The 10,208-nt window shown below is 44.1% G+C and overlaps 1 pseudogene; it reads left to right on the forward strand.

Annotated features, from left to right (window-relative positions):
* Window positions 1-8,125: 8,125 nt before the first annotated feature.
* LOC116075416 lies at window positions 8,126-8,786 on the forward strand (annotated as a pseudogene).
* The last annotated feature ends 1,422 nt before the right edge of the window (window positions 8,787-10,208 follow it).

Genomic DNA, 10,208 nt, shown 5'->3' on the forward strand with positions numbered 1-10,208 from the left:
CTCCCCTCCTCTCCTCTTCCCTCTCCCTCCCCTTCCCTCTCCTCTCCTCTGCTCCTCTGGCCCCCACCTCCTGGACCTGTCATCACTATGACAGACTCTGGAGGGAGACAGTGAAAAATCTGGTAAGTTTTTGTTGCCAGAAAATCACACTATGAATAATCAGTCTCTGGGTCTTCCCCCCTCTTCTTCTCACCAAGATTCAAAAGTCTCCAAAGTTTTAAAACCAAACCTCAATCCCTCCCTCTGTAGCACTCAGTTTCTATCCCAGACAAATAATCAGGACTAGTTATTTCTTGCTTATTCTTCTGAGTGTTTTAAAGTATGTGAGTCACTTAGATATTCTTTATACCATATCTTCTTTCTTTATACACCTGACAACTACTTTACATGTGTGGGTTATATGTCTCTATCTTTGTGAATGGCCTCTCAAAATGATTCTTTGATTCATTAAAAAAAAAATTAAAATAAATTAAAGATTTATTTATTTTTATTGAATGTATTTTATTTTATTTATTGTATGAGTATTTGCCTGCATATAGATGTCTGTGTACTACGTGTGTGTCTGGTGTGCTTAGAGACCAGAAGGTGGCAATGAATCCTTTGAAGCTGGAGTTACAGACAGTTATGAGCTACCGTTCAGTTCTGGGAATTGAACTCTAGTCCTCTGCCAGAGCTGCCTATGTTCTTAAGCACTGAGCCAACTTTCCTGCCTCTTATTTTAATAGATAAAGACTATTTGGTTGTGTGAATTTACAATCATTGATTAAGTCAATTCCCTTTTAAAACCTTTTTTACACGCATGTGTAAGGGTGTGTGTTAGGGTTCTCTAGAGTAAAAGAACACACACATATATAACATATATGTTAACATATATATAACATATATAGTATATATATGTTATATATATAACACATATATATAGGGGGCTGGAGAGATGGCTCAGTGGTTAAGAACCCTGACTGCTTTACCAGAGGTCCTGAGTTCAAATCCCAGCAACCACATGGTGGCTCACAATCACCCATAATGAAATCTGATGCCCTCTTCTGGCGTGTCTGAAGACAGCTACAGTGTACTTACATATAATAAATAAAAAAAATCTTTAAAAAAAAATATATATATAAAATAAAATTCCATCTCTAAAATCCAGCAGTTGCTCAGTACACAAGGCTAGATACCTCAGCTGGTCTTCAGTGTATGCCAAAATACTGAGGAAATAGACTCTCATGCAGACGAAGGGATGGGGCTTTCTAGGGAGCAAAGCAAGCAGTCAGAGTTCAAACTCCCTTCTTCTGTGGGCTTATGTAGGCTGCCAACAGAAGGTGTGGCCCAGATCAGAGGCAGGTCTTTCCATCTTAAAAGATCTTGATTAAAGGGGTGTCGTCCCACCTCAAAGGTCTAGATTAGAAGTGGATCTACCCATTTTTAAATTGCTCACAAGTGTGCCAGGTCATTTTTGGGTTTTAGTTGATTCCAGATGTAGTTAAGTTGACAACCAAGAATAGCCATCCCAGGGTGTTTTGCCTGCATATTTGTCTGTACATTATATGCTTGCCTGGTTTCCACAGGTGCTAAAGAGAGTGTTAGATCCCCTGGAGGTGGAGGTACAGATGGTTATGAGCTGCCATGTGGGTGCTAGAAATTGAATTTGGTTGCTCTGAAAGAGCATCAAACACTCTTAATTTCTGAGCTCATCTCATCAGCCACTCCATTCCCCTTGGATAGACATTTAGGTAATAAGTCTTTAGCTACTGTGGAGAGTGTTTCGTGAATAACTCCTGTATGATGTATGTTTTTTCATGTATGTGGATACCTGAGTGACATATTTCTAGACTTAAACAGTTGATGATGTTGAGGTCAATGGATCACATCTATTACAGTGGCTGCATAGCATTCCATCACCTCGTGATATCATAATTATCTTAGTTCATAGAAAGATACTTGAACTCATCCAGTTGCATTTCTCAATACTATCTCCATCATGTAAGCAGTGCATGACTTTACTTGTATTTCAGATAGATACTGTGAATTTACTCGTTGTATAACTCGAACCAATTTATACTCCCATCAACAATGAAAGAGAGTGGCTATTTGTATGAGGAAAAAAATTGCAGAATTTTGATTTTCATTTTTTTTCAGTAGTCTTTAAAAATATTTAAGCCAAGGCTGGTGGCACACACATACAATTACAGCTGCACAGAAGGCTGAGGTGGGAAGATATCGAATTCAAGGTTAGCCTCGGAGATTTATGGAGACCTTGTCTCAAAAATGTGTGGGGGCGGGCATTGTCAGTGGTACCAGCATTTGTAGAGTCCTAGGTTCAAAACCACGCTTTTTAAAAGAGTTAACCATTGTCTGTGGACATGCTTCAGTAGTTAAAGCATTTGCCGTACAAGCATGAAGACCAGAATTTGAGTCTTTGAATGCTGTACAAGCTGGGCAAGAGTGCCTACTGCTTGCAATCATCAGGAGGCAGAGACAGGAGATTCCTGAGGCAAGCTGGCTAGCTACTGTGTGTGACACACATGCAACCTTTACCTGCACACACACTCACACACACTATGTACATGCAAAAAGTTATCATACTTACTCTTTTTTCTTTATTAGATACTTTGCACACACACACACACACACACACATACACACACACCTCTTTATCATGGTCCTGATATTTCTGATATTTCCTATTGATTTGCTTTATTCCAGCCTGTCATTTATCTTTTGACTTTGTTTATTTCATGGGGGTGGGGATGCATGCTTATTTCTAAATACTTAATATCAAATTTATCAAATTTATTTTCCTTTAATACTCAAACTTGGGAGGCAGATGCAGGCTGATCTCAAGGCCAGCCTGGTCTACAAAGCGAGTTCCAGGACAACTAGGGATATACAGAGAAAGCCTGTTGCTAAAAATTAAATATATATGTCACATATATATGACAGGTTCTTACTGTGTACGTTTGGCTGGCCCATACCTTGCTAAGCAGACCAAGTTTGAATTGAACTAGCAGAGATCCCCCTGCCTCTGCTTCCCAAGTGGTATGATCAAAAGTGTGCATCATCACATCTGGCCAAATATTTGGATTTTTGTGTCATAGTTAACAGAACTAGATCTATGGGAGGGCCAAAAATTATTTTAAAAATCTTTCCGTGGTCTACCCTAACATTTATTTTCATAGAGATATTTTTTACTTACATATAATTTATTCTGTGTAAATGTGCTTCCAGTTGCTGACAGCAAGACTTGACTGGCTTTTTCTTCTTTCCATGTGACCCCTGTGCGGGACATGTGTGTTTACAGTGGCAGGCTCCTTTCTGAGCAGTATTAAAACTTAACAATGCAAAGCCCCGGGGCCACACTGTTGTTTCTGTGGCAATGGTGGGAGAGGCCTCTTCCCTACACTCACCCTACATAGCTACAGAGACAGTTTCCCACTCAGGGGTCGGCTTCCACAGGACCTCGGCTGTTGCCTGCCCAGCCCCCACTGTGCCAGGCTCCAGAGCCACAAATGTGGAGCGCAGCAGCTCAGAACCACCCCACTCAGGGGTGGAATTGGGCTTCGGGCCTGAATAAATAATTAGAAATTGGCTGCTGAGAGAATGTCCCTGATGATTGCTTGCTCTGGAATTTTTCTGGGTGCCACACAGAGTTTTATTACCCAATTAAAATACAGCAGATTAAGTAGTGCAAAAGGAAGATGGAGTGGGCAATAAATTTGCTGTGGAATGGGCTGTGGAGGGCCCAACCTGAGAGGCATGAATTTATGGTTCAGAGAGAATTGAGAAATAGAATAATCGAGTTTCGCCAGAAGGAATCACTAGCCAAGCATGTTCTTCAAAGGAGACAAAATGTCTGCCTTGGAGAATAGGGAGATCAGAGGCATGCATGGGCAGTGGGAGGGCAAGGCATGCCTCTGAGTGAATGGCCTGCAGGAAAGGGAAGTGATGGAGAGGGGAGATAGCCTGGACAAGGCTCCTGCCAATCTGTAGTGTTTTGAGACACACCAGCATTGAAGGAGGCGCTTGAGGTTTGGTGGTACCCAACCTTGTTCATTGTACGTGGAACCACAAGATCAAGGCAAGCCTGGGCTACGTGGTGTGATCCTGACTCAGAATACAAAAGTACAATACAACAGACACATACACACACACATACACAGACACATAGACACACATTACCACCACCACTACCACCATCACCACCACCACCAATGGGGGGGGGCGGGGGGGAAAGCCAAACCAAATCAAAGGATCAAGGAAAGGAGGGCCGGGTGGCTTGGGTTTGGACCCAAGACTGTGTAGCTCTAAATAGAATACATTCTGGAGTACTGGGTGTCTTTGTAGAGAAGAGATACCATGGCCACAGGGGTGGGGCTGGCTTACAGTTTCAGAGGTTTAGTCCATTATCATCACGGCAGGAAACATGGAGGCACACAGGCAGACATGGTGCTGGAGAAGGAGCTGAGGGTTCTACATCATGATCTGCAGACAGCAAAAGGAGACTGTGCACCACGCTGAGTGTAGCTTGAGCATAGGAAACCTCAAAGCCCGCCCCCACAGTGACGTACTTCCTTCAACAAGACCACACCTCCTAACAGTGCCACTCCCCATGGGCCAAAAACATTCAAACACAGGCGTCTATTGGGGGGGGCAGGGCATTCGTGTTCAAACCACTGGGCTTAGGTTCTCAACTCATGAATTTTGTAGGACAGCATGGACTGTCTTAGAGAATAATTTCTTTACTACACATTCCCTATCTCCTCCCCCCCCCCCCCCCCCCCCCCCCAGCTTATTCCTGACTCCTAGTCTTCCCACAGTTCCCTTGTGGTTACCACAGAGGTTGCTGTGAGCTGTGGGAATTGCGTTCTTCAGGGCATTTGGTCCTGCTCCTCAGTGAGTGGCTTGTTCTTCTCCTGAAGATGGGAAAGTGAATGTTTCTCCTCGAGCACGCCTATGGCTTCACTTCTTACCTTGCCTTAGGTAGCTGGATTATGTCTGAGACAGCCAACTTGGCACACATACCTTCTGAGGAGGACTTGAATGTGTCTACACCCAGGCTTATCATATTTATCCAAGATTTTGGCTGAAACCACCCAATTGTTTTTAGGTATCCTAGAACTTTGGGCCAGCCTTGTTGCCAGACGCTGAGCAAAAGGAAGCTCAGATACTAAAGCTCTTGTCTTTGAATTGTGTTCCCATTACTGACCCTACACAGCAGATTAATAATGAAGATGAAGACCTGTGTGTCAGGTGTCTGTACACCCCAGAGCTTAACTCTGAACCCTAGCCTGCCCTGTCAACAGGGGTAGAACTAGTTCCTCACAGGCAGATCCCCGAGTCTAGGGGATCTAGCCATTCTTGATTGCTAGTTGGTATAAATTGGTTTTGTTCATTCACCTACCCACTCTTCATTCATTCATTCATTCATTCATTCATTCATTCAGCAAATACAACCTGAGCAGCTGCTTCTCAAAACCAGTTAATCTTCCAAGAAATAAGGATGTGGCTATGAGCCCACCTCAGTTCCTGGCTGTCTCCAGGTGACTGCCATCGCCACACTTACAAAGTTATTAAATATGAACTACTTACAAGTATGTTTTAAGTTCCTCTATCTCTACTTTCTGTCAGTAGTTCATTCTCATGAATTCCCTGTTCCTTATAGTCATCAAGTTCCACACACTCTCGTAGTAGCCAGGGCCTTGTGATCCATTTCCTGTCAGCAATGCATCGTGAGACAGTTACAAACGGATGTGCCAAGCCTGTGCCAAGCATGAAGAGCAGTAGATAAAGGGGACGTAGGGTCTCAGCTTCCCGGGGGAAGTGGTACAAGGTAGTTTCAATATTCAAGGCTCCAAGGAAAGGGCCTGTTACCCAGCTAAGGAGTGGATCAATGAGACTTACCTGGGAATATGTGGCTAAAGGCATTTGAAAAACTAGAAAATCCTACATGAATCTGGGCATCATCCGAAGAGGCCATCCCCTGTTCTCAGGACTGCGGAAAGGCTCCCGGCATCCTCACTGACTCCGGGCAGCTGATTTGGGTGTGGAGCTTGGGGGGGGAGTTGTTCTGAGTGGGGTTAGCGCTACCGTCCGTATCAGGGGCATTTCTTGTTGGTGTGATCAAAGACCTGAGACAAGCGGCATGAGGAATTTCATTTTGTCTTAGTGTTTTCAGTGACTGAGGCAGGGGAGGCTTTCACTGTACCAGCCGGAGTGCGAGGTGGCTGCTCTTACATCCATGGCCAGCAGCTGAGAGCTGAATGCTGACACGTGCCCCTTTCCTCCTTTTCTTCCATTTTACTCAAGCCGCAGCTCATGGGATGGAGCCACGCTCATTCATGGTGTGTCTTCCCGCCTCACTTATACCTCCCTTCTCAGACATCCCCAGGAGTGTGTCTCCTAGGAGATCCAAACCCCATGGTGTTCACAAGGAAGATTTACCATCAGCGTCCTTATAAAAGGGGCTTCATAGGGAGTCTCAGTCCCGCCCAGGGGCTACCGTGAGCACTCATTAGTCTATAGGGAAGGGGTTCCCGAGTCCACTAGCATTTGGCGTTGGCTTTTCCAAGTCTCCAGAACTGTGAGAACTATGTCTGAGGTCACCTAGCCACCTTGTTTGTGGTAGTTTATATAACGTCTACCTAACTGTGGATTTCCCACCAGTCTGCTGATTCCTAGGGTCTAGGCTAGCCTGTCCTGTTTATCACTGTTTCCCTAGGACCCCAGTGGGCCCAGGAATCAGATAAGCCAATGAACAAACGGAAAGAGGAGCCCTTTATATTACTATTTTATAAACCCTTTATATTTAATAGTATATTAAATAGTAAAATAAGGCTGTGGTGGTTTGAATATGCTTGGCCCATGGGAAGGGGCATTCTTAGGAGGTGTGGCCTGGTTGGAGTAGGTGTGGCCTTGTTAGAGGAAGAGAGTCACAGTAGGGGTGGGCATTGAGGTTCTATGCTCAAGCTCAGCCCCGTGTGGAAGAGAACGCTTCCGTCCTGGCTGCCATCTTATCAAGATGTAGAACTCTTGGCTGCTCCAGCGCCGTGCCTGCCTGCATGTAGCTATGCTTCCTGCCGTGATGATAATGGACCAGACCTCTGAAACTTTAAGCCATCACAGATTAAATGTTTTCCTTTATAAGAGTTGTCTTAGTCATGATGTCTCTTCATAGCAATGAAAACCCAAACTAAGACAAAGACTGCGCTATCCTTTCCAGGCCCAAGGGCACGTATAAACATTTTTTTTTAAAAGGAAAGATAGTCTTTGTTTGTTTTATTAAGCAAAGCAACCATATTTTTCCATTTTGAATACTGTATAGATTCATGTAGAGAATCTAAAGGAAAACACTTGGTGTCTTTTCTTCCAATCAATTTTTAGTGTCTAGATTTTTGTTTTGTTTACATCGTGTTCATTTTAAGTAAACTTCTTATGTAATGTATTAAGAGTCAAAGCCTGGGACCACACTGGTGGCTCTCTGAAATATCTTCTAAGTCTTCTTAAAGATTTATCCAAAGAAGAAAGCTAGGCAACATAATTAAGCAAACACAGTAATGGGGTCGATTCATGGCGATAAAATCCTCCTCATGTTGGAAATAAAGCCTGAAGTCATAACCAAACAAATGGAACATGCACTTGGGTGGTTATGTCTGATCCTGAGGGGTGAAGAACGAGAGCCCCACTGGGCTTTCTAAGTGCATCAAAATGAAGGCTGAACCTTGCTAATGCATGGGCATCAGCAAGATTCCAAGACAGGGAAGGGAGGTACCCAGAGAACGATGGAACGAAGGCTGGAGGAGCTAACAATTTTCTGTGCATCACATTAATATGTGAAATTGAATTCAAATAAATCCCTAAGACCAGTAGCATTTATCTCAATGTCAGCAGGGGACCAGAAAGCCAAGAATGTAAATTGTTTCTCAAATTAAGCAATTTGTCATGGAAAATGGACTGTTATAAATTTGTTCAATTCTACACTTCTCTCTGTCAGATGCTATTGAGAGAAACCCAGGTAAGTAGCTGATAGCAGACCTTCTGTAGAGGAAAAGAAAACTATAATTTGGTGGCACACTAATCAGCGGAGCTCCTCAGATGAACTCTATCAGAATCTATTGACAATCTACCCCAAATGTTAAAAGATATTTATTTGGCAGGTGCTAAAATTACATTTAATCCTTTTGTGACTTCTGACCAAGTCAAGAACTACAAATAGCATTTTAATGCACCTTCTCACATTTGGACGAAGATCTTGTCTTCACCTTTTCCAGAGAGCTGAGACAGAAGTACAAGGTTCCATCTGTGCCCACTGAAAAGATGATGAAGGGCTAGAGAGATGGATAGTGGGTAAGAGCACTGACTGCTCTTCCAAAGGTCCTGAGTTCAAATCCCAGTAGCCATATGGTGACTCACAACCATCCATAATGAGAGCTGATGCCCTCTTCTGGGGTGTCTGAAGACAGATACAGTGTACTTACATATAATAAATAATTGTTTTTTTTTAAAATGGAAGGGTGATGAAGTTCAGGTCGCCCAAGGACACCATGAAGGCCAGCAGACTGGCAAAGTGTTCTGAGGATCCAGGAAGAGACACATCATCTCCATTGAACAAATGCAGCCGAGAAAAGGCCAATGTCACAATCGTCCACGTGGGCATCCAACCCAGCAAGGCGGCAATCACCAGGCTAAAGCTGGACCACAGAGTGAGCCTGGAGCAAGAAGTCAAGTCTCAACAAGTAGGGAAGGAGAAGGACAAAGCTGAGGAGGAAACAATTAAGCAGATGCAGGAGTAGAGGCATTTCATGCACAACTTTCCTTAAAGACTGCCTAAGTAAAAACAAGTTATTTATTTTATGTGTATGAGTGATTTGCATGCATGTATGTGTATGTATGTATGTGTACCGTGTGCCTGTAGTGCCCGAGGGTGGCAGAAAAGGGCACTAAATTCCTTGGACCTGGAGTTACAAGTGGTTTTGAGTTGCTGTGTGGGTGCTGAGAAAGGCGTCAGTCCTCTGGAAGAGCAGCTCCCGCTCTTACTCCCTGAGCCATCATCTCTCCAGCTCGTAGAACTTTTGGCTTCTGTCTGTTTTGAGACAGAGTCTAGGCTGTGCGGTCCAGGTGGGCTTTGAATTTGAGCTCATTCTGTTTCAGACTCACAGATGCTGGGATTACAGACAAGCACCACCCACCCACCCCGCGTGGCAGGATGCTGATTCACACACAGTTCCTGCCTTCCGTCTGGGGAATACAAGAAGAGTGTAGGGATGGGCACAGAAGATAATGTCCATGACCCACACAGAGGCGTGAGGAAGTCCTCTCAAAATTCTACCCCAGCTTCTCTCATGATTCACCGTGACAACATGGGGGCTCAAGTCCCGGATCTTTAAGACGTCAGCCTTAGAGGAGATTCACTCTGCTGATGACAAGGCCGCTCTTTCCATCATCTTTCAAATCTTTCTATCACCAAGTAAGGTACTCATTTCCTTTGGTGAGTGTGTTTGCTTTCTCTATCTCATAACTTAAATTCCAGTAATTCCCGTGGCAAGAGTGTGCATAGACACCAACATTCTTCCTGACAACATTGCCCTACAATATAAACACAGCACAATACAACCACCAGAATCAGGAAATTGATACTGATAGGTAGGTCAGGCGGAAAAATTTCCCTCTATCTTGCTAGGTTCTCATGGTGGAGAACATTTATCAGTAGGCAGATTAGCAAGAGGAAAGATTATGTGTAGCTCCTAAATATCTGAAGATAGGAGTTTATATATGAAATTTATGCTTCCAAGGGTGGAGGGTTTGGGTGACGGGCTGATTAGGGTTGTGTCCGCTTGAAACAAGCTAGAGTCATTTGGGAAGAGGGACTCTCACTGAGAAACTGCCTCCATCAGACTGGCCTGTGGGCAAAGTCTGAGAGCATTTTCTTAGTTAATGATTGATGTGGGAGGGCCAGGCCCATTGTGGAAGGCTCCACCCCTGGGTAGGTGATCCTGCCAAGCTAAGTGAGGTATGGAAAGAAAGCCAGGATGTCGCACTCCTCCATGGTCTCTGCTTTGGTTTGGCTTTGAGTTCTTATCCTGGAGTAGCTTAGTGGAGTGTGAGCCCAAGTTGTTTTCAGTCATTGTTTTATTACAGCAACAGACAGGTTCCCATGTGCACACAGAGAAAGAGAGAGAGAGAGAGAGAGAGAGAGAGAGAGAGAGAGAGAGAGA

Source organism: Mastomys coucha, unplaced genomic scaffold, assembly GCF_008632895.1.
Source record: "Mastomys coucha isolate ucsf_1 unplaced genomic scaffold, UCSF_Mcou_1 pScaffold3, whole genome shotgun sequence".
NCBI classification, from domain to species: domain Eukaryota; kingdom Metazoa; phylum Chordata; class Mammalia; order Rodentia; family Muridae; genus Mastomys; species Mastomys coucha.